Source organism: Cupressus sempervirens, chromosome 10 (genome assembly GCF_028749045.1).
Source record: "Cupressus sempervirens isolate cs-2001-9-10 chromosome 10, ASM2874904v1, whole genome shotgun sequence".
In the NCBI taxonomy this organism is placed as follows: domain Eukaryota; kingdom Viridiplantae; phylum Streptophyta; class Pinopsida; order Cupressales; family Cupressaceae; genus Cupressus; species Cupressus sempervirens.
In genome coordinates this window covers 629958313-629984275 of record NC_143127.1, presented here as the reverse complement: position 1 = coordinate 629984275, position 25963 = coordinate 629958313, and positions in this window count along the sequence as shown.

Here is a 25963-nt window from a genome sequence, read left to right as displayed (position 1 = left end):
ATTTACACATACAAGAAATGAACAAATGAATCTAACCATGGCAATGGAGGACCTACCTTTACAAAGGTTATGGCAAGAGTGAGTTTTGAGATGAGCTAAATCCTCTCCTTCTTTCAATTCCAAACTTGACTTCTCTAAATTTAGAGAATGGTTGAACAACCCTCAACTCTTCAAAGGGACTCTAAATAGCCTCTAAACTTACCCACTCAAAAGTACAATAAGTCCAATCTTGACTCTATGCCTCCTATGGTCTTCCCACTTGCCCCTTCCATCAAGACAACCCTTTTGCAACAGTTAAACTTGGGTAACCTCATGGAGTTGATCCATTTTCACACAAAAGGTAAATTGAGAGATTTTAGGAGTAATAAATGTTGCTAGAAAGTTTTAGAAGGGTGGAAAAGGTCCCAATCCATACACATACCACTTGAGCACTTAAATTACATTAAATTTGGCTTATGGGATCAATTCATGACCTATACAAGTGGCTTGAAATATTTGATCGCCAAAAATTCTAAGGATGTAAGCTTTCCACTAAATCCTAATTAACGGAAAATAATTTGGGTTACTAATTGAATCAGTCTTAGGGTAACGGGTTACATTGCTAACCCTAATTGGTATGTTAATACACATATGCATATAACGAGTGTCAAGTGACATCATAAGATTTTCTTTAACATAACATTTGACACATTACAAAATACATAATGATACACATACATTTAGGTTATGATACAAATTAAACACTTGATAATGATTTCACACTCAATTCGAATATCAATAGTTTGATAACATCACATTCATATATTTAACCAAATTTGCATAATCACTTTGATCAAAACATTAAAACTTTCATTAAATAACCTTTCTCATTTTTGCACACATATTTAATCATCACTAATTGTAAAATTAAAGTATTGACATATTCATAATTCTGAATCATTTACTGAAATACACCATAATAATGCATGCCTACACATAAAAAATAAAATAACATGATTAAGAAATTTTAAAGTAAAGCATCACATGACATAAATAATATTCAGTCCATCAAATAATGTCTCAACATATGAGTCATAATGTGTCAAATAAAATGTATTAGATGTTCTATGAGGGATTCAGGCAAGGCTCTCAAAGAGCTAAGGTCTATCAGGCAATAATACAGATGAGTTCCAAGGTTAGTTGCCCATCCAAATCTACCTACAAGGCATCCCAATATATAATGTGAGACTCATCATATATATATCCTTTAAGTATAGAAACATGGAACACATTGTGCATGCATGACAGGCTAGGTGGAAAAGCTAGATGATAAGAAACTATTCCTATCCTCTCTAAGATCTCAAATGGTCCAACAAATTGAGGTGCGAACTTAGAGCCCTTTTGGAATCATATCAAACTCTTGTTTGGTTACACTCTCAAGAAGACTCTATCTTCGACTCTATACTCTCAATCAACCCTTTTAACATCAACATACTTTGTTTTCCTATCTCATACCTCTCTAAGGCATCATCGAATCAAAACTACCTGCTACTCCATCTCTCTAAATATCTTTGGACCAATAGATATCTATCCTTGATCCTATCCCAAATCAAGGGTGTTTTGCAAGGTTTTCCATACAAGGCTTGATAAGGTGGTATACCTATAGAGTAATGGTGCCCACTATTATAGGAAAACTTGACAAGATGTAGGTATTCCTCTCATTTAACTTGATGGTCCATCACATACATGCACAACATATCCTCCAACACCTAATTCACTCTCTCAGTCTGACTATCAGTCTTAGGATGCTATGTTGTACTATAGTTGAGTATAATTCCCAATGTTGTCTGCAACTCTCTCCAAAAGTTTGTTGCGAACAAGGGTTCTCTATTAGAGATGATCTTATGAAGAATGCCATGAAGTCTGAAAATGTCTCACAAAAACACCTAAGCTATGTCTTATGCTATGAAAGCAATATGCATGGGTGAGAAGTGGGCAACTTTGGTCAACATGTTGACCATCACCAAACTGGCATCATGGTGGTGTGAAGACACGAGATGACCAATAATAAAATCCCTAGAAATAGTATCCCGCTTCCACTTTGGAATCTCATGTGGATGAAGAAGCCCACCAAGATGATGGTGTTATGCCTCCACCCTCTGGCACTTGAGGCATCTTAGAACAATGCTAGCAATCTATACTCACATGCTTAGCCAATGATATAACTACCTCAGATCTGCATGTAGCTTCTTAACACTAAGGTGCACTGAATAAGGAACCTCAAGTAGAATGAGCACACATAAACCCCCAATTGAAGGTACACATATACATTCTCTATGATGCAAAAGTCCATCAAACTCCAATAAATACTCTAAATTTTTCCCTTCTAAGGTTCTTTGAGAACACACCAACTAACCAACCTCTGCATGCAACTCATCTTCTAGAAAATGATGTAGGATACACTCTCTCAAATTAGTGCAAGTAGTCACAAATGAGAGTTCATGGTACCTTCTACTCAGGTCATCTACAACTATGTTCTCCTTTCCCTAGATGTAGTAGACATCAAAGTCATACTCACAAACAAACTCCATCCATCTTCTCTATCTAGCATTAAGGCTCACCTATGTGAATATGTACTACAAGTTCTAATGATCAGAATGGAGCTTGAATCTATGACCTAGAAGGAAGTGTCTCCACCTCAATAAAACATGTACCACTATTGAAGCTCTAGGTCATGAGTATGGTAATTAAGCTCATGAGTCTTCAACTTCCTAGACTTGTAGGAAATAGGTTATTTATTCTGCATAAGGGTTGCCCCTATACCATATAATGATGCATTCATACACACCACAAAATTCACAAAAGGATCTAGCACTACAAGGATTGGTGTACTTGTGAGGGCTCTCTTGAGTTATTGGAAAGCTCTCTCACACTTCTTTTTCCACTCATACATATTCCCCTTTCTCTAAAGAGGTGTGATCAAGTGTGCCAATCTAGAGAATCCCATAATAAAGCATCAATAATATCTTGCTAACCCCATAAAACTCCTTACCTTAGTGAAACTGGTGGGTGTTGGCCAATCCATGATGGCCTTAATCTTCCATGGATCTACTAAGACCCTATTGCCTGATATAACATGACCCAAATAATGTATCTTAAGTTTGAAGAATGTACACTTTGACAAGTTACCATACAACTAGTTCTCTCTTTATTTCTACAAAAATTGTCTTAGGTGCTCTTCATGCTCCTTCCCATTGCGAGAATATATCAAAATGTCATCCAAGAATATGACTACAAAGTTATCCAAAAAGGTAGGAAATACTCCATTCATGAGGCTCATAAATGCAACTGGAGCATTTGTGAGGCTGAATGGTACCATAGTGAACTCATAGTGACCATACCTCATATGAAATGTAGTTTTGTGGATATCACTATCGACAATCCTCAACTGATGATAACTTGACTTTAGATCTATCTTTAAGACTCTACAACTGATCAAAGAGATCACCAATCTTGGGAAGCTAGTATAGGTTCTTAATAGTTACTTTGTTCAACTGTCGATAATCAATGCACAACCTAAGTGATCTATCCTTCTTCTTCACAAAGATCACTAGTGCACAAGGTGACACGCTAGGTCAAATACGCCTTTTCTCTAAGAGTTCCTCCAATTTGGTCTTGAGCTCACCAAGCTCATGGGTAATAATCTTATATGATGTTCTTGATACTAGCTCGACTCCTAGCACAAGGTCTATGTGAAAATCTACTACTCTAGGTGGAGGCATACTAGGGAGCTCTAAAGGAAATACATCTACAAACTCCTATAGGATAGGAAAATCATCAATAGATGGCTCCCCCTCTAAACCCTCCTCTCTGTCACTAATGGTGATAGCAAACAACTGACATCCCTTTCACATGCACCGCCTAAGATGCATAACATAAATCATATGAAGAGACATGGATTTCTGCACTTTGGAGATCACCCTATGAATCCTATGCTCATTTACACATTCTACACTCTTCTGTCGACAATCCATCTTGGCGGTGTGGGCATAAAGCCAATCAATGCCAAGGAAAACATCATATGAATCTAGAGGGGTAATGTGTAGATCAAACATCATGGACATGTCTCCAATCTGAATCTAAAAATTTTGGACCATAGAACTAACTGACTTCTTGGCTCCTAAGGTTAACTTTACCTCCCACCTAACATCTTGTCTAACTACCACTAGCCCGCAACAATCCATTATAAATGGAGATATAAAGGAGTTAGTAGCTCCAAAATGAAATAAACTAGTAACCATGCTACCTTATATCATACCTATGGCCTCGATAACTATGGCTTGATACTTAGCCTAATAGTTATCAACCATTGCGAACACTCTATGGGATCTACCCAGGTCACCAACTGTAGGCTCTGAGGTGGCCCCTCTCTGATCACTAGATGACTATCCCTATGGACACTCCCTAGCTAGGTGACCCATACTACCAAAAGTGTAGCATGATCCATGGGTATAAACTTGGACACCCTATGATCTAGACTACTGTAGACCTCCAATCCTACTATATCCACTATAACCACCCATAGAGGACTGTTAACTCGTTGTTGGCTATGATTGTGGGGCCTATATCCTTTGATCTTGTTTAGGAGCTTGTAACTACCATTGCTTGGGATTAGAGCCCTGATATCCCTTTGATGTCTTTTTCTTAGAGTCTTTTTTTGGTGGCTCTAATTGATGCACCAAGTCACCCTCATGATCGGCCTGTACATTAATCTGACTTAGTAAGGGAATCCTACTCCTCTCTCTAACATCTGCCCTGCCTCCTCCTGGTACATGTGCTTCCCCATCAAGAATTTAATACCTTTCCTATACTATGGGTGGAAAACTCTGCTAGACTACCCCAATCAAATTTTCGAGGGAGTCTAGAATATCCTGGTTAGGTTTCCATGGTGGTGGTGGAGGTAGTGGTCCATCCTCTTGCTCTCCCCCAACATGTGCAACTCTATGACCTCTGCCTCATCGAACATTTTGTGTAATAGGAGGTATCCTACACAAAAGTTTAAAGTTTGAATAAGTTGAAACATAATGGTTCTAGGTTCCTAGTGTTGAAGCTAGGCTCTGATACCAAAATTTCATGCCCAAAAATTAGGATAAAAACACAACAACAAATTTTTTTTAAAAAAGTTAAACATAATGTTTAGCACATACCACATTGAATACATTATGGGAAGTTGAAAAATATTGAAGTGAGTTTTGATTTCATTTCATAATGATGTAGAGTTGAATCTCAATATACTACACCATTAAAAAAACCTTAGGTTCTAGGGCTATAGGAACACCTAGTTCAGGTTACACAATTCAGTTTGATTAAACCATAGCTAGAGTGAGACATCATGGTCAAGGAGTAACCAAGGTTCCTTAGTACTTATTTTGAATTTTAATTAAATTTATTTATTTTAATAAAGTTAGATTCATAAAAATATATCAAGTTACATTAGGTTATTATGTCGTCTTCTATTCATTTCAGTATGTCGATTTAAACTCCTAGGTGCACTAGTGTGCATCCTTTCAAAAGTTTATCTACGACCTTAGTATTTAGTCACAATTAAAATTATACTCTAATAAATATAATTTAATCATTAAATATTCCTCATTAAGCATTATACGTCATTTATTTCATTTAATAACATAATCCAATTTACTAGATCAAGATGTGTAGTCAACTTGACTTACAACACCTTCAAATATTAAATAAACATTAAAACCCAATAACTCTTAATAACCAAAAAATTAATAAACATTAAAATTATAAATAATTAAATAGTTAATAGGATAATATAATGTTTGGATTCATCCATTATGTTAAATCTATTCATACCTATACCCATACATAAAACAAACATTATTTTACCTTACTACGACACTCCCAATTTAACTCGAACATTACAACTAAAGATTAATATCCCCTAATTATTTTACAAAATTAATTAAATCGATTATATTCTAAAGATGAAATTCAATTTTCAAATGTCTTATATGAAAAATAAATACATATTTAAAAACAACTTCCAAACCTAAATCATTAAACTCTTAACTATCCTATCCTAACCTGCTCACACTCTTTTCTAACACCTAACACCTCCTAACTAAACTATCTTAATACTAATAATTTATCAAATATAATAAAACTAATAACTATATACTCCTCATTAAATTAATAAATACTAAATATATACTAAATTCCAATCACCATAAAGAAAAACTAACCATCTTAAAAATTTACTAATTAACTATCCCACTAGTACCCTCAATTAACTCCTAAACTACCCCCCTTGGCCACTTGGCTCCCCTTTGCCCAAGGTCATTGGGAAGCTTCTAAGGGCCTCACATGCTTCCCTAGGCCTAAATTATGCATTCCAAAGTCTGCAATATCCTTCCCTTGGTAGTACGCCTAAAAAAGTATGTGTTATAAGAAAAAGGGAATGACGATGAGGTATAAGGTAAGTCTCATTTAAATTTGTTTGAGTTTATGCAAGACAAAATATCCATTCAACATAATCTCTTCCTACGTTCAAACTCATATGGTGAACTTAGGAAAGAAGGGGGATGGATGTAGTATTGTCTCCAACCCATGGGGATTGGAGACAGTAGTTATGTTTTAAAGATTAATAGGTGGGTTTAGGGAAATAAGGGCATAAGAGTTTACAGATTTAATTTATTTTGTTAATATTATAAATTTTGAAAAAAATTAAATGCAAAAATGAGGAAGGTATCTAGTGAATATTCCCTATCACCTTTTTGAAATTTAAGTGTTTCGTATGTATTTTACAACATCTTGTAGATGCTCATTCGGGATTTTTTTGTAAAACTTTTTTTTTGTGAGAAACTTTAAGGAGGAATTCCAATGGTTTAATGGGTAATGTTTCAACTTAGGTAGGTGATATTAGAGGCCTTTTTAACATGTTTAGAGTATGTTACTAGTGTGCTACTTAAGTCATTTAAATATAAAATTAAACTATATTTTGATAAATCTATTATATCTATATGATAAATTTAAATGCAACTATAAAAACCATATCATTTGAACATCAAATTTGATTTTGATAACTTAAGGAAATCTGTCCATAATGTAATTTAGATTTCTTCATACATTAACATACCTATAATAAAATCAATCATCTTGCATTCATAATTGAAATCCAAGATTACCAAAAGTTGAATTGTTAAACAACTAGAGTTCTATATTCATACTATTCCAACCAATTACAAGAGATTTACAATGAAATCTATTTGTCATCTTCTATTTTCTACTATCCAATTTATATATAAGGATCATAATTCTTCATACTACAATAACGTCTACATCATGAAATTGAAATCCAATAAGTCTCAATAGAGATACAAATTTCTTTTTATACAAAGGTAACAAGATACACTAAAAATCATCACAAGGAGAAGTCTCCAACAAGACTAAAAGAACACTACCAAGCCTCCAATTTCTTGGATGCTCTATCATAAGAAACTATCCAAGCAATCTGTAGTTATATAAGAACAACCATGGAGATCTCACCTCCCATCCTAGGCCCCGAAAGGCCACACGTTGAGCTAGGAGAACTAGTAATTGAGTGTGTGACATTTAGAATCCAAACACAATGGCATAACTCAACATACAATTCTCATCCAAGGTATGTATAGCAGGTTTCATAATAAACCTATGACTAGGGAAAAGGTGAATTTTTCCAGGTAGGAGAAGTCAATGGAGAACACAAATCATCATATGCCTCTTCCAAGGCTACCAAATCACATAAAATTCTATTTCTTTCTCTCCTTATTTCCCAAAATAAACTCAGTTTTGCATTGACAAGAAAGGGCCCATAATACCTTTCTTCCTCCCTCTTATCAATAGGAGAAGAGACTTTGCATTGACCTGAAGTCCAACTAAACCCTTCTCCTGTACATGGCCACTTCTTCCCTAATCGAGGGTAGTATTGCCAAAGCTCCCTTCACAAATTTCCTAGCAAAACAAAGAGAGAAAAAACATGAAATAAAGCAAGTAAACACCCACAATATCCACCCCTCACATGATATAAAATAAAAACATGCTACAATATGCAAGAAATCTACACATACAAGTAATGAACAAATAAATCTAACCATGGTAATGGAGGACCTACCTTCATAAAAGTTATGGCAAGAGTGAGTTTTGAGATGAGCTAAATCCTCTCTTTCTTGCAATTCCAAATTTGACTTCTCTAAATGTAGAGAATAGGTGAACAACCCTTAACTCTTCAAAAGGACTCTAAATAGCCTCTAAACTCACCCAACCAAAATAACAATAACTCCAATTTGGATTCTAAGCCTCCTATGGTTTTCTCACTTTCCCCTTCCATCAAGACAACCCTTTTGCAAGAGTGTAAACTTGGGTAACCTCATGGAGATGATCTATTTTCACACAAAAGGGAAATTGAGATATTTTAGGAGTAATAAATGCTGCTAGGAATTTTAAAAGGGTGGAAAAGGTTCCCAACTCATACATATACCACTTGGGCAATTGAATTACATTAAATACGTATTCTAGGATTAATTTATGACCTATACAAGTGGCTTGGAATATTTGATCTCCAAAAATCCTAAGGATGTAACCTTTCCACTAAACCTTAATTAAGGGAAAGTAATTTAGGTTACTAACTAAATCACTATAACATATTACATTATTAACCCTAATTGACATGTCAGTACACATATGCATATAACGAGTGTCAAGTGACACCATAAGATTTACTTTAACATAACATTTGACACATCACAAAATTCAAAATGATACACATACTTCTAGATTATGATACAAATAAAATACTTGACAAAGAGGTTTGAATCACTTTATTAGATTCAACCTTGGTCTTACAGTTTGCACATAGGGATAATTATGGATTTTCTAATTAATTCCATGTTAATTATGTTGTACACTCAATTCAAATATCAGTAGTTTGATAAAATCACATTCATATATTTAAACCAAATTTGAATAATCACATTGATCAAAACATTAAAACTTTCTTTTAAATAAACTTTCTCATTTTTAAACACATATTTAATTATCACTAATTGCATAATTAAAGTATTGACATATTCATAATGTTGAATCATTTACTAAAATACACCACTATAATGCATGCCTATACATAAAATATCAAATAATATGATTAAGCATTTTTTAAGCAAATCGTCACAAAACATAAATAATATAGATATTGTTTAGTCCATCAAATAATGTCTCAATATATCAAGTCATAATGTGTCAAAATAAAATGTATTGGATGTGCTATGATGGATCGAGGAAAGGCCCCACACAAGGTAGGCCTTAGGACACATTAACTTTTTCTATTCCATTTTCAAATTGTTTTGGTAACTAATGATAACCTTAGTATAATAAATTACCAGTTTGTGAAGTGCATTTCAAGGTACCCAAGATGGCATAAACCATCTTAAGGATTTCTATAGAAATAATTACTTTATGCATATTAGTTAATTTCTTGCTTGTATAAGTGGTGAACATACAAATAAGGAAAAATAGATTGCACATGGCTGGCATTCTAAGCATTTTTGAATTGGTTGGTTCTTTGCAAGGTGGGAAACTAGTAGGGGAGAATTTGGCAACAGGTACTGACCTTGGAGGGATAGAAGGACAAATAGAGGAAAATTTGATGAAATTTGATGGAACAAAAGGAAAATTTGTGGATAAAATGGATAATTCTAGAAAAAAATATGGATGCGGGTACCACTAGTTGTGGGGTTTCGGATCTTTCTTTGGATTCGCCTTCTACACTTCACATGTTTGGTTAGGTATCTAAGAATGAAAAGAAGAAAGATAGGGTTTATTGATCAAAGGACATGGTCCTCCTTGTTTGGTAGGAAACTTGGTGGTAAATCATCCTTTCCATTGTTCACTTCAAAATATTGCTAGGAGAAAGGTGAGTTCTGAATTTTTATTCTAGATCCAATCATTGATTTTTCTGTGTCTTCCATGGAGTTTGCACTTGTGGGAAAAATTATGGGGGCTACACTAGATATAGATACCTTAAAAAAATTATTAAACAGAAATGGGTTATCCATGGTGATGTTGATATAGCCCCTATTCTAGTAAAGTAATGGTGCCAAAAAAAATTCAAAATCCCCAACTGACTAGAAATCATAATGTTACCCATGTTTCTCTTTATGATCATGAAAGAAAGGGAGGTAATGTGAGTTAGCTAGAAGGAAGAATGGATCTTATGGATTTCATTAATATAGAGGGCTTAATGGATATGGATCTCCAAGGTATCCAATTTACCTGAAACAATAAGAGGCTAGGTAATGATTGCATTCAGGCTCTATTGGATAGAGCTCTTATTTCACTTGATTGGACTAAAGAGTTTGGTTGCAAACTGGAGGCAATTTAGAAAGTTTGGTTAGATCATTTCCCTTTGATTTTTTTGCTAAAAAGATAAATCTCAAGAAGAACTTTTCTTTTAGATTTGAAAAGACATGGATGCATCATCCATAGTTTGAAAGGAAACTAGCTGAATGGTGGAATATATATGTTGAAGGTATTGCTTTATTTAAAGTGGCCTCAAAGTTAAGAAATGTTAAAAAGGAGGTTAAGATATGGAATAAAAGATGTTTTGGTAATATCTTTAAGAGAAAAGCAAGCATTAAGGATGATATCCAAACTATCCAAGACAAGATACAGAAGGAAGGTAATACTCCTAACCTCGTTACAGAGGAGAATGAAAAGTTGGTTCAATATCATGATATTGTTACTAAAGAAGAGATCTATTGGAGGTAAAGATCTAGATTAATCTGGTTGAATGAAGAAGATAAGAATACTAGGTTTTTCCTTCTTTCTACTCTAAAGCATAGAGACAAAACTCATATCTCATATCTTAAAAAAGATATTTGAAGATTACTGAGGAAAAGGATATTTCGAAAGAGTTGGTATCCTTTTTTCTTCTTTACTGTCAGCTAATCCTAACATTGATCCTGCTCACCAAGCTGAAGTTTTAAAGGTGATCCCTCCTTTACTTACTTAGGAATAGAATAAATTGTTAGGTTATATTCCAAAAGAAGAAGAAATCTTCAAAGTTGTTTGCTCCTTAGGATGGTATAAAGCACTAGGACCAAATGGCTTTCCCATGTTCTTTTTCCAAAAGATATGGAAGCTAGTTGGAAGAGATGTTTGTGATGTTGTTAAGGAATTTTTTGGGGTAAAAAGAATGCTTAAGGAAATTAATTCTACCCTCCTATGTCTGATTCCCAAAAAGACTGGGGTTTATTCTCCAGACCAGTTTAGACCGATCAGTCTTTGTAATTCCTTTTACAAGATTATCTCAAAAGTCCTAACATCTAGGTTGTTGATGGTGCTTCCTTTTCTTATTTTTGTTCCACAAAATGGTTTTATCCCAGGTAGGAAAATTCTTAATTTTGTCATTGCAGCTCACGAGAATGTTCACTCTTTATCTTGTTCTAATAATTAGGGTTTTATCATGAAAGTTGATAATGCTAAAGCTTATGACAGAGTTGAATGGCCTTTTCTTGTTAAGATTTTATAGGCTTTTGGGTTTGATAATAAGATTGTTAGAGCTACTTTTCAGTTGATCTCTACTACTTCTATTGTTGTCTTGGTGAATGGTTGTTCTTCTAAATTTTTTAATCCCTCTAGAAGACTGAGGCAAGGAGGCCCTTTATCCCCTATTCTTTTCGTTATTATGGTTGATTTCTTAGGGAGATATATTGGGAAATTGGTCCAACAAGGGGATATTAAAGGTTTGCAGCCTTCTTCCCAACTTCTGACTTGCTCTCATGGCCAATTTGTTGATGATACCATTTTCATGGGTAAAGTTGAAGTTAAGGAAGCTAGAAATCTCAAGCAAGCCCTTAATTTGTACTCTTCTACTTCAGGTCAGTTGGTTAATTGGAACAAGAGCTCTTTGTTTTTTATTAATACCCTTATCCTAAGATAGAACAAAATTGCTAAATCTTGGGTGCTCAATTGGGTCTTTTCCTTGTATTTATTTGGGTCTTCCTTTAGGTCTAAAAGCTCCTAATTCTTTTTGGGAAGACCTCATTAAGAAATTTAACAAGAAATTGGTAGGCTGGAAGGGTAATCTTTTGAGTCAAGCTGGTAAAATTACCCTCCTTAAAGCCTGTCTTCAAAGTATCCCTACTTATGCATTGAATCTTTTTAGAATACCAGTGAAAATTGTAGATATTATTGATAAAATCCAAAGAAATTTTCTATGGACTGGAACTGACAAAAAGAAGAGAATGTCTCTGATTACATGGGATCAACTTTGTAAGCCCATCGATGGAGGATTGGGAATTAGGTCTATACAAAGTATGAATAGAGCTCTTCTGGCGAAACAAGGATGGAGAGTTTATCATGATGATAAGGAATGAAGTACTATATGGAGACATAAGTATCTCTTTAATGCTAATTCTTTATCTGATTTCTTATCATCTCCTGATGTTCTTTCCCCTTCTACTATTTGGGGAGTTGTGCAGGGAACTAAGAATACCTTAGCCAAAGGTTGTTCATGGAAAATTGGAAATGGGAAAAAGGTTAGATTTTGGGAAGATTCTTAGTTAATGGATCATCCTTTGATTGAGGACTTTGAGGATACTACTCAAATTGATAGATGCAAGCAAATGTATGGGACTCTTGTGAGACATTATTGGCATAACAACACTTGGGTAAACTTGTTGCATGTTGAAAATTTTTTTATAATATCCAAATAATGTGGAATGCCTTTTCTTTGTATCCCTATCAAGAGGAACTAATGATATGGAATGCTGATCCTAGTGGTCAGTTCAAAGTTTCTTCTATTTTTAAATATAAGGAGAAAGGTAATCAACCTTTATGGTCTCAAGCTTGGCTAAGGGGTCTCATACCAAAAATAAATATCTTTTATTGGATTTTGATTCAAAAAAAAGTTCTCACATAGGATAATTTGCAAAAAAGAGGCATTAATGTGGTAAATAGGTTTACTCTATGTAAAGGAGATTTTAAAGACATAGATCATTTATTTTTGAACTATTCTTATAGTCAACAAGTTTGGACCTGTATTCTCAATTATTGGAACATAACTTGGGTTCATCAAAATAATGTTGAAATTTGATTTAAAAGTTGGAGATGTCCTTATAAGGATACCGATGTTCAGTTTCTATGGAAAATTACTCTTCCTCATCTCTAGTGGGGTATTTGGAAAGAAAGAAATAACAAAATTTTTAGAAATAAAGAAATGCCAGGGTGGGTGCTAGGACAAAATATTGTTAGGGCAATAAAGGAAAATTTTAAGTCTCAAAGAAGATGTATCATAACTTTCAAATTGACTCTCCAATGTTATCCAAAAGTTCATATCTTTAAAAAAATGACCCAAGATTGATGACTAGATGGAAGGCTCCTCCTATCGGTTGGCTTAAAGGGAACTTTGATGGTGCTACAAAGGGAAATCTGGGCAAAACAAGTTGTGGAGGAGTTTTGAGAGATCATACAGGTAATATAATAGATGCCATTGTAATATCGATAGGTATCTCTAATAGTCACAAAGCTGAGGCAACTGTTGCTCTATATATTATGAGGTTAGTAGTAAACCTCTGGATGGAAGGAGATTCTTTAAACATTATTAATATGCTTAATGATAAAAAAAATTATTACTTGGTCGATTGAAGCAAGTGTTATGGGGATTAAAACTTTAATGAATAAATTTGAAAAAGTGGTTATATCTCACTCTTTCCACAAAGGTAATGCAGTGGCAGACTGGATTACCAACCATGCTATCCAAATGGGATATAAGATGATGTGGAATGGTGAATTATGTAGAAACATGGATTTAAAATCTCTTATTAATTATGATTCAACTCATGCGACGGTGGGAAAGATTTGCTAAGATTAGTAATTTAATGATATTTGGGGGTGGGGATACAGATGTCAGTGTTCTATTCTTGAGGAAGTACATTTATGTAATTTTAATCCTGGCTTCACACGTATCCATTTTAATGCGTGGCTTAGTTGTATCAATGAATGTACTATCTTTGATTAATTCATTTATTTTTTGTCTCCATCTGATTTTGGCCTATTGCAATAATTTGAAGTCTTTGGAAATGGGTTTAGAACCACGAAAATAGGAGCCAAAAAATTGCAAGGAATTGAAGGCCAAAGCTAATGTATGGCATATTCTATAGAAGGGAAATGTCACTACTTATTTGGATCATCTCAATGAGTTTAAACCTCATGTTACTAAGGCATTTTTCAAAAATTGGATCGAAGATAGGGTTTCTCTGCATGGAGTGACAGTGGATTTGACTGAAGAGTTCATAGTTGAGGTGATGGGTTTGCCAAAGGAAGGTATTAAGTGTAACAAAGAAATCAGTATTTCAAATGCTGTGATTAAGAAATTTTCCAAAATGAATGAAGAGGAGAAAACCTAGAGAAGAATGGCAATTTTTATGAACTAGGTCAGATTAAGGTCATCTGGCAGTATGTGCTCTCCTATATTCATGAGTATTTTATATTAGATGGAAGAGCTAAAAATGTGCATAAATGTCATTTTGTGTTCCTTAATCACTTTAGACACAAGGATAGACTCTCATTTTCTTTTTATTTGAAATTTTCTTTACTCCAAAGTTTGCAAGCTCATAGGAAAAAAAAATCGCGTCCTAGTTTGCATGAAGGGTTAATTTTACTTATTGAGGGTTACTGTAAAAGAAAAGCCATTGTTTCTTCTCCTCCTTCTAAAAAAAGAAGCTCTCTGTTAATAAAACTTACTCTAGGAAGAGTAAGGGTGATGATGTTATTAAGAGTAAAAGGAGGAATCTAAAGCAAGAAACCCAACATACCCCTCAACAAAATGTGGAAGAGATTACCGAGTCTAATAATTTAGAGAATAAGGAAAAAGGAAAGCTTGGATGAGGAGGAGAACATGGATGTGGGAGAATTCAGCTCCAATTTGGAAGGCTACCCAGGAAGTGAGAATGAAACTGGTAAGGATGAAGAGGAAGAGAGTAGTGAGAAAAATACAAAATCGAGTAATGTTGGTGAAGAGGAAAATTAGAGTGAGCATTCCAAGGGAGTGAGGGATGGAAAAGAAGAAATGGTGAAGGAAAAAGAGGACCTTTCTAATGTTAATGTAAGGGAAGAGGTAAGGAAAGAAAAGGATGAGTCTTCTGGTAGAGTAGAGATGGGGAAGGAGAAGGAGTCTATTCAAAGGGATACTATGCTTTCTTTTCTACATACTACAAAGCTCAGGGCTGATACCTCACTGCAAGCTGAATCATGGATGTATAATGAATTAATGAGTCTAAAAAGGAAAATGGAAAAGGTGCAATAGAACTAGAAAATTGATCGTGCAAATATTAGTCAGGTGGAAGTGTAGGTGAGTAATATACTAGAGAAACTAAAGGAGTAGGAACAAAAACTTCATTTGCTGATCAAAGAAAGTGGCAATAAGATAGAGAAAGTTGCTTCTAGTATCTTTGCTACTGCTGTAAGTCTTGGGAAGTGCACCAATGAAGAAATTATGTCTCTAGGGGGACCAAGTAAAAGAACCAGACATAGCTTGAGGAAAAGGAGAGCTGAGGCTACTAGTGGTTCGATTGTTGATACCATTCAAGGCACTATGGAGATCATAAAAGAGGTGCTCAAAATGATAAAAGAGCTATAATAGCATCTAGTAGTGTCTCTAGTTTTTGGTCTCTATTTTTTGTAGTGGTCCTGGTATTTGGTCACTGATATTGGTTATTTTATCTGGGTTTTATTTGTTGTTAAAACTAGGTTCTAGGTCCTTGTAAAACCTGGTTTCATTTTATGGATCTTTTTTGTGGTTTTAGGTCCCTGTAAAACCTGATTTTGCTACTATTTAAAATGCACATTTCAAGTCCTTGTAAAACCTAGTAGCACTTCATGGTTTATCCTTTTCTTTACTGTTAAGGGTTTTGGGGCCCCTTCAAAACCTATTTTTACCTTAATCTAAAACCTTAGTATAATATTAACTATCAAAATCATCCCTGGTATAATAACCAACCCTAATGGCCTATTCAAAAAAGCAAATGAATATAACCTAAACCTTGCTAATATTAACCCCAACCTAGTTAGAACAAATCCCAAAAAAATTAGAAGCAACCACAAAAAACATATGCACAAGCCTAAGAAAAAACAGAAACCTCTAAAAGGTAGTTGTTACTTGTCATAACAACAGAGAGGTTGTCATAAATGATGTAGGGCCATACCACCCGTACCAACTCATAATCAAGAACACAACAAGATGGAGACAAAATGATGACAAAATACTTCATAATGCATCCATTAATACTTGAAATTCATTACAATATTCTCCAAATGCTTTCTTCAAATTCTTACAATATAAGAGAGATTTCTCACTAAGAGCTTCTACAAAAAATTACATTCGAAGAGCTTCCATTAGAAGAGCTTCTACTTCCCAAACTTCCTTACAAGAGATTACATTAGAAGAGCTTCACTACAAGAGCTTACACTTGAAGAGCTTGATTACAAATGAACATAAGCCTTCCTTAAATAGGCACTTCTAACCCAAGACATTACAAACACAACCAATGTGGGATAAAAGGTAAATACAACTACCTTTAAATAAATATTAAATTTCCACCCAAATACAACTAAGCACCCAAAAAATATTAAATACATGATTTATCCAAAACCTTCTAGAATTCCACCTACACACCTCGATTAATGGAATGACAACCATTTTTCTTATTTTTCTATTTACGCCACCTATGCACCTTGAAAATAGAAATTCCTCTTTTCTCCTTTTTCCCTATTTTTCAATTTTTTATTATTTTCTTTCTATTTTTGCCACTTTCTCTCTCCATAATTTTTTTTTTCTCTCTTATTATTATTATTATTATTTTATAAATTTAGTTTTCCCATGCAAGATGCATCAATAAATGACATAACCAATAGTTTAGTGCCCCATAATAGCCTCAATAACAAGTCTTAGTTCTACTAAACCCACCTCCTGTAACTAATTCGACTTCATATTTTCCTACACAACTGTCAGTCCAAGCTAGTCTTAATACAAATATTAATAAGCCTTAGAAAAAAGTTTATTTATCTAATATAAACCAAAAAACTACCTATGCAATTAGCATCAATAATACTCACTTATGGTCAGAAACCACTTTACGACCCCCCATTGGTCCTTTCATCATTGAGGTGACTAATGATGAAGTATTGATTGGGGAAGAGTAACTTGACCATTCTCAATATAATTCACCATCTAAGTCTCTTCCATTTCTATAAAGGATCTATATCAAAATTCCCTTGTTAAAAGTCATCAAGGAATAACCTATTTATTCCAAAGAAATCATGGAAGCATTCATTAAGAAATTAGGTAGGTAGAAAAAGGATACTATGGTTGTGCATGTCCTAAGACAACTATCTAATGCAATTATTTAAAAGGTATTTTCCCTTAAATACTATAACCTAAGCAATCTAATTGTCACACTTGTCATTAATGGAGTACAATTCATAAATTCTTTGGTATATTTAGGGGTAGTTATAAATGTCCTAACTAAGGATATTATTTCTCTACAATTAGATATCACTAATCTTGCATATAGTTAAATAGTAAAACCAAATGGGATGGTTGATGACTTGGTTTCCACCCTTGAATCATGTGAATATTCAACTAATTTTTTGATCGTTTCATTGAAGAAAACTTTGGGAGGCTACCTTATTATGATAGGAAGAGATTGGCTTGCAATAAAATATTCATTCATTATTTGTGGGACTAGGAAAAATGAATATAGTAGACAATATTTCCACTAAGAAGGTAGCTTTGCATTCTCCTACACAACCCTAATTAGGAGAGAATCAAGTTTTGTGGGTAGATGCAGGGAATGAGGAGATAGAGGTTGTAGTGCCACCCTAGAGACCTAATTTGAAATTCATTATGAGATACTAGATTTATGTTATGTGTTAGAGATGTGCTTCATTCCATGGGCTACATAAAGGTATATTTCTTATGGCATACTTTATGTATTCTTTTATGGAGTACGGATCTTATAATTTCCTAACCCTACTTATCCACCCAACACATACATTTCTATATAAGATATCATGATTTTACATAGATGTATATGTATGTTGGTTCATGATAAATGTGTGTGAAAGAACAGGTAAAAAAAGTCTCTATGATATTTTATTTGATCTAGAGATGAGACCATGATCCACATAGGCATGCAGAGCCTAGAATTCCTAACTAGAGAGTCAGTCAGCCTAATTGGTACCTTAATGGATTTATCTATTTAATTTTTTGGCTTAAGTATTCTTTACTTTGACCTTTATTTTCATTTTCTATCGGAAAATGCATGATAACCAAGTATATATGGGTGTACACATATATGCTCGAGTAAAAGTGTTTATATGTATCTCTAAGTGTAATAAAGAAGACTCAATTCTAGAAAAAATAACGAATTACAATTGGATAAATAAAAAAAGTAAATAAATTAAATAAAGTGAAAGATGTCAAGAGAAGTGAACCTAGAACCTATCACTCATAGAAACTCACCTTAAATCAACTCACTTACCTAACTCTTTGGGTATCATCCATAAGAGAAAAGCCTTGCACTCTCATTATACAAGTACATTTTAAACTTGGTATAGGAAAAGGAAAACGTACAATCTTGGAACTCATCACTTTGTAGGAAAGATCACACCTCTCAACCAACACATCACTCAATGCTTTTGTGACTTATCTCCTATAATTCTTTGATGAATGGAAATGAAGAAGGATTATTTAGTAAATTCCATAAAATATTAAACAAATTAGAATTATTAAATCAAACCTTAAGGAAACCAGTTCTAACAGACACAACCATATGTGACCAAATTGCTCCCTATAAATAAGAAGCTTTCCAAAAAAGGAAAAATAAGGAAAAATATCAGCTAAAACTATAGTCTAACTAAGGAAGAATACATGCAACAAAATTCAAGGATTAGGAAGGAAAGTAAGCCAAATTAGAGTTGGTTGAAAATCGAAGGAGATTAGGCTCACATACTAGAGGAATCCATCAACACCTTTAGTCAAGAAAATAAGTATGCTTCCAAACTTTATTAATTTCATGTTTATAGAGAATAAAGTGAAAATCAACAAATTGTCCGATATTGTTCACTAAAATGTTTTCCTTATCTCTGAAGCATTTCTAGCATCCTGTTGGAAACTTCTAATTGGAAAAATTGTTGTTTTGTCGTTGATGTCAAATATATTGATAAGACATATTGCTACCTAATCTAAATTTCATATCTATTTGATTGATGAAAAGGATTTGAAAAGTTGCTCATAAAAATAGTGCCTAGATGAAAGGTTGAGTTATGAAAAGGAAGTTACAATAAACATTTGATTCGATAGAATTTGATAAAGCAAAGTGATTTATTATGTCAAGAAAGATAATAAAAAGTCTAGTAGAAGTATAAAATACAGTTAGTGTCAAGTAATGCTAGTATCAATCGAGCTATAGTTAGTGTTAAGAAAATCTAATGTTGATAAAGCATTAGCATCGACTAAGAAAGATAGTTAATTCTGAGCCAAAAAGCTTTACAGTGACCAAGTATTTCACTGATGACCAAGTGCTAGAATTTAGAGATTGTTGAGTGATAGTATAAGAATGAATTTGAGAAAATCATGAGATCAAGCTAACTTAGTTGATTTATTGGGAGATGTAAACCACTTTGAAGATAAGATTGATGAGTTGTATTATTGAATTCAAGGAAAGGATTAGGTAAAGACCTAACAACCAAATTCTAGAGAGGTTTCTAGAAAAAGATCAAGATGATGGATATATACAGTGAATCGAGTTGAATTTGATCGTAAACCCTAGGATCTACGGTGGAATTAGAAAATAGTAAAGAATAAATTTCCTATTTAAAGAGTTATAAAGCTAAACAAACTATACAAATGAGTGCTAGAGAAGAGTGCAAGTATGTGTATGTGAGAACCTTGTATGTGAAGAGAGGCATATAGATCAAGGTTGATTAGGAATGCACAAGTGTGAGTGAATGCAAAGCTAAAGGAGAAAGCTTGTAGATATGATGTTATTATTGATAAGTATATTAGATCAAAATGCTTCAGTGTTGATGAGAAGAGTGGACTAATTTCTTGAAGGATGTCCAAGCAAATCAAGATCAGAGATATCAACGAAATGCTTATCAATAAACCAACATAAGGACTGAAAAGATATCTAAACCTACAAAAGTGAGTTGTAATCACACATATTAAAACCTACTATTTTCTTAATAGTCATTGTAAATAGTTTGTATTGAAATCCTTTAAGTATTGGTTGACCTAATAGTCATTTGAAGACTTAACAGTCTTTGTAAATCCTTTAACTAGGTGACATTTTAAATGCAATGATCAAAATCCTTTTACAAAGCCATTACTAATAGGGTGATTAAATCCTCTAACTAGGTTACATTTAATAGTGTGTTTTGTAACCTTTAATAGGGCTAGCTCCTAATAGAGCTCACTTCAAAAGAGTGAAAAAGAGTGACATGTTGCTGGTGGTTTTTCCCAAATTGGGTTTCCATGTAAAATCCTAGTGTCAAAACTATGATGAATGCTTTATATGTATTTACATTTGATAATATTTTCATTATGCAATGCAAGTTATGTTTATGATAGTTTTACTATATAGACCAAGCAACAAAAAGATAATGAGGACAATGAAGTGTTTATTGTTTAATTGTTCAAGTGGTGTATATTGACCTTGAGTAACTAATTCAACCCCCCTCTCAGTTATTCTAAACATTTCTAAAAATTGGTATCAGAGCACCATCATGCCCAAAAATTAGGGCAGAAACACATGAACAATTTTTGAAAAAGAAGGTAAATTCAACTAAGTTAACATATAAACATGTGATCCATCATTGATTTCATTGCCGAAGAGTGATAAAATGGTACAATCAATTTTTAGGTTACAAGGTCTAGGTACATAGTTGAGTTTAGATTATAACTTATGAGGATGCAGAGTTGGCATTGCATTCTACCACATGGGTTCAAAACCCTAGGTTCTAGTTCTACAAGAACACCTAGGTCGGGTTGAAAGAATTGGTTGATTAACTATAGTCTCATTTTTGATAAAGTGTAACATAATAATTGAGGAACATTTGATTAGTAATATAATTTACATTAGGTTGGTTTGATACCTTCATACTCAATTTTTTTTACAAGATAAACCTATAGTTGTCTTAAGCTGAATTTAGATTGGCCTAGAAATACCTTAACACTTCATTTTGATTATAACCTAACCATTTAGAACTAAAAAAAATATTTAAATATTTGTTATTAAATTGATTTCAACATACACTTTACCTTAACATAGAATCATATACCACTGTCACTTATGAACTACAACCCTTTAATTTACTTTATTAATTTTCCATTACACACTATTGCACTCACTTTATTTCTATCACAAAAAGATATAAAGATAAAAACTAAACACTTATCATATTATAAAACACTAATATATTAACTATCCATATGATAACAATTACTAACTAAAGTAACATTACTTACCTAAGCAACTAACATTGTCGCTACAAATTTTAAATATCTAATTTCAAGTTCACCTTTATACTAAACCTTATTTCGAAATACTAACCAAAATTACAAATTGAAAAATTTAATTTAATTTAAACTAACTATACTAAAAATTACTAATTATATGTTACTAACAAATCTGAACTTTTCTAACCATACTTTATCCTAACCTATCCCACACTCTTTTCTAACACCTAACACCTACACCCAAAGATCTTGCCCCTTGCCCCCTTCATATTCCCAAGACTGTAGGTGGTTCCCCAAGTAGGGGCACACTACCCCAAACCTCCTACACACTACCCCTTGGAAAGTATTCCCACAACATATCCTATTCATGGTACGCTCACATGGGTGGAGGAAAGAAATGAGATAAGATAAAAACTTTAGCTAAGATCGTAATAGGATCTTAGTCCAACATCCACTTGGTGTGTGTCCATCCCCATGTGATTACATTAGGTTTGACTTGGGGAGTACACCAATGTCTTCAGCCAGCCCTAGTCAGTCCAAGGTACACATTGGTATTGGGAAGGAGAGGCTTTGGTGGGGAAAAGAACCAATGGGAGGGTAGTTAGGAATTTTTTTTACATTGTAATCCTTTTAATTTATTACCTGTGTTGACCCGTGTCCTCCCCAAACCCATGCCTATGTACTTTCCATGTAAGAGGATGGGGTGGGGTAAGTGGAGGGTGAAATTAGCCTTCATGTACACATGGACAAGGAGGATGTAGTTATGTGTTAAGAATTTATAGGTGGTTTGTGAGGGAAAGATAAGTGTAGAATAAAATGGATTTTTGTGTTGGTTTTTATTTTATACACACACACACACACACACACACACATTATTTGAAAAACTATCTATAAATGGCTTTATGGGGAATCTCAAAGAGAATATTCTCTATTACCATATTGGGAATTAAAAGGTTTCCCATGTAATAGACAACATCCTATAGGTGCTCCATTTTACCCTTTTTTTCAATGAATTTTTTTTGAGGCCTGTAGAAAAGAGTTTAATGGGTATTGTCCCAACTTCCATTAGTGATATTAGAGAAAGTCTTAATGTGTTTAGGAGTGTATTAGCATAGTGAGAATCATTTGTACATTTAAATTTAAATGTATACTAATTATTCCATTACGTTTATTTAACAAATTTGAGATGCAACTATAGAGAACTATATCAATTGAACGTCAAATTTGTTTTTAATAACATAAGTAAATCTACCCATAATATAATTTGAATTTATTCATGATAAAAATTATCTATAATATAATCAATCATTTTATATTCAAAATTTAAGTCCAGGGTTACAAGAGGTTGAATTGTGAAACAACTAGATTTCTGCATTTATGTTATTCTAAGCAATTATAAGTGCTTTGTAATGAAATTTATTTTACATCTTTTCATTCTACCATAAAATATATACATAAGGACCATAATTTTTCTTATTAAAATAACATCTACATCATTAAATACAATCCAAAAGGTCTCAATGGATATACAAATTCCCTTTTCTAACAAGGTTGCAAGATACAATAAAAGATCATCACAAGTAGAAGTCTTTAACAAATTAGTCAAGGAACACTACCAAGGCTCCAAAATTGGGTTGTTCCATAATAAGAACCTATCCAAGAAATTTAAAAATATATATATAACAACCATGAAGAGCTCGCCTCCCACCCTAGTTTACGAAAGGCCACCCACCAAGCTAGGAGAAACTGTAATCGACTAGGTGACATTCAAAATCCAAACACAAGGACATAACTCAACAAACAATTCTTATGCACAATAGATTTCATCTTGAACCTATGATAAGGGTGAAGGTGGATCTTTCATGTTGAAGAAACCAATGCCAAAAACATACAAAACATGCCTCTTCCAAGGCTAGAACATCACATTGATTCCCATTTTTCATACCCCTTTTCTCTCCAACATAGGTAGTGGCATGCAAGGGCCCATACATCTTGCATTTCATTCCTCTTCTCATAATGAGAAGAGACTCTTCACTAACATGAAGTCCAACTAACCCCTTTTCCCCTTACATGGCCACTTTTGCTCTATTCGAGGGTCAGTAATGCCAACACTCCCTTCCCAGTTTTCCCAACAAAACAAGGAAAACAAAATGAAAAGAAAAGAAAGTAAGAACCCACAACACCCATCCATCACATGATAAAAACACAAAACACAACTCCAAACATGCAAGAGATTTACACACTTAAGCAATGCACAAAATGAACATATCCATGGTAATGGAGAAACCTACCTTCACAAAGGTTATGGTAAGAATGAGTTTTGAGATAAGCTTAATCCTTTCCTCCTTCCAATTCAAATTTTGACTTCTCTAAAAATAGAGAGTGGGCGAATACCCTCCAACTCTGTAAAGGGACTCTAAATAGCTTCTAAACTCGCCCACCCAAAAATAACAATAAATCCAACTTGATTGTAAGCCTCCTTTGGTCTCCCCACTTGCCCCTACCATAAAGGAAACCTCTTAGAAAGAGTGCAAACTTGGGAAACTTCATGGATATGATCCATTTTCGCAAAAAAGGAAAATTTGGATATTTTAGGGGTCATAAGAGTTGCTAGGAAGTTCTAGAATGGTGGTAAAGGTTCCTAACCCATACCCCTACCACTTGGGCACTCGAATTACATTAAATTTGGCTTCTAGGATCAATTCATGACCTATATAAGTGGCTTGAAATATTTGATCTCCAAAATCCTAAGGATGTAATCTTTCCACTAAACCCTAATCAAGGGGAATAATTTAGGTTACTGACTAAATAGTCTTAGGTTAACGGGTTACATTGCCAACCCTAATTGACATATCCATACACATATGCATATTATGAGTGTCAAGTGACACCATAAGATTTACTTTTATATAACATTTGACATGTCACAAAATATAGAATGATACACATACATTCAAATTACAATACAAAGTAAACATTTGACAATGAGGTTTGAATCACTTTATTGGATTCAACCTTGGTTTTAAAGTTTTCACATAAGATTAGTTATTGTTTATCCAATTAATTCCATGAATTTCATGCACACTTAATGTGAATATCAATAGTTTGATAAAATCACACACACACACACACACACACATAACAAATGTACATAATCAAAATGATCAAAACATTATAACATTTATTTAAATAAACTTTTACCATTTATGCACATAGATTAACTTCATTAATCTCATAATTGAATCATCATAACATATTCATCACTTCGCATTAAAATGCTGAAATAATCATCAAAATGTATGCATATACCTATAATATCATAGACATCATTAAAGAGTGTACTCAATTGTCTAAATGCATATAACCTAATCATCAAGGTACCATAAATAAATATCATCATCATAAGGTGAAACACCTCATAACATCGTTAGTACAATTTAGTGTTTAAATAGTCAAACAATGTACTAAGTCTTGGATCACAGGGTATCAAAACATAAATGTATCAATTGATCTCAATTTCCATTAGGACACCTAAACCATAAAACTTTAATTCATAGCCATCATCATAATCATGATACGCAAGATAACCATAATTATCGTAATATCCTCTACATGGTTTCCACCAAGAACATCAATATTGTTCCATACCATTGTCATGACATGCTCAAATATCCATTCAAATCTCCTATAAAGGATTTATGAGAGAAATTCATATTTAAATAGGTACATATGAGAAGGGGTCTTACAAGCACAATTCTTAACAAAAAAAGTTTGAATGTACTTAAAGCTAAAGATCATGACTAATAGGAGAGATGTACATAACCTGAACAAGGAGAACTTTCTTGAATGGTAGACCTTGATGAAGTTGCACATATCCAATATTAGTGATGAAACTATCAATTTTATAGAAAATAAATATTTAAAGGTAACAAATTGCAGAGGTAGAGCTAGAAAAGGAGGAGCATGATGCTAATGCCACAAAGGATGGGAACCCATGTAATTTGCAACCACATCCAAGTGAAAAGATTCATATTCTTAGGTCTTTTAGAGGAAGGACCCCTAGGGCATGGGGTCGATGGTCAAATCTCTTTGGGGTCAAATTGATAGGTAAGTCAATCTTTCTCAAAATCATCAATAAATCTGATAAGGAAAAGGGGATCTTTCCTCTAGAAGTTCCCAGAGAGATTATCGACCATAGTATCCTAAGCATGGCATCAACTCTGGTGGGAAAATTTATTGGCCCCATCCCTAACATAGATTTGGTAAGGGTTTTTGCAAGGAAAAAATGGGAGTTGAAAGGGCAAGTTGAGGTCACGACCATGGCTAAGGGTTTTATGACTTTTGAGTTCTTTTTCTCAGAGGACTACTCCAGAATCTTGTGTGTGGGAAACTGGTCTTTGGGCAAGT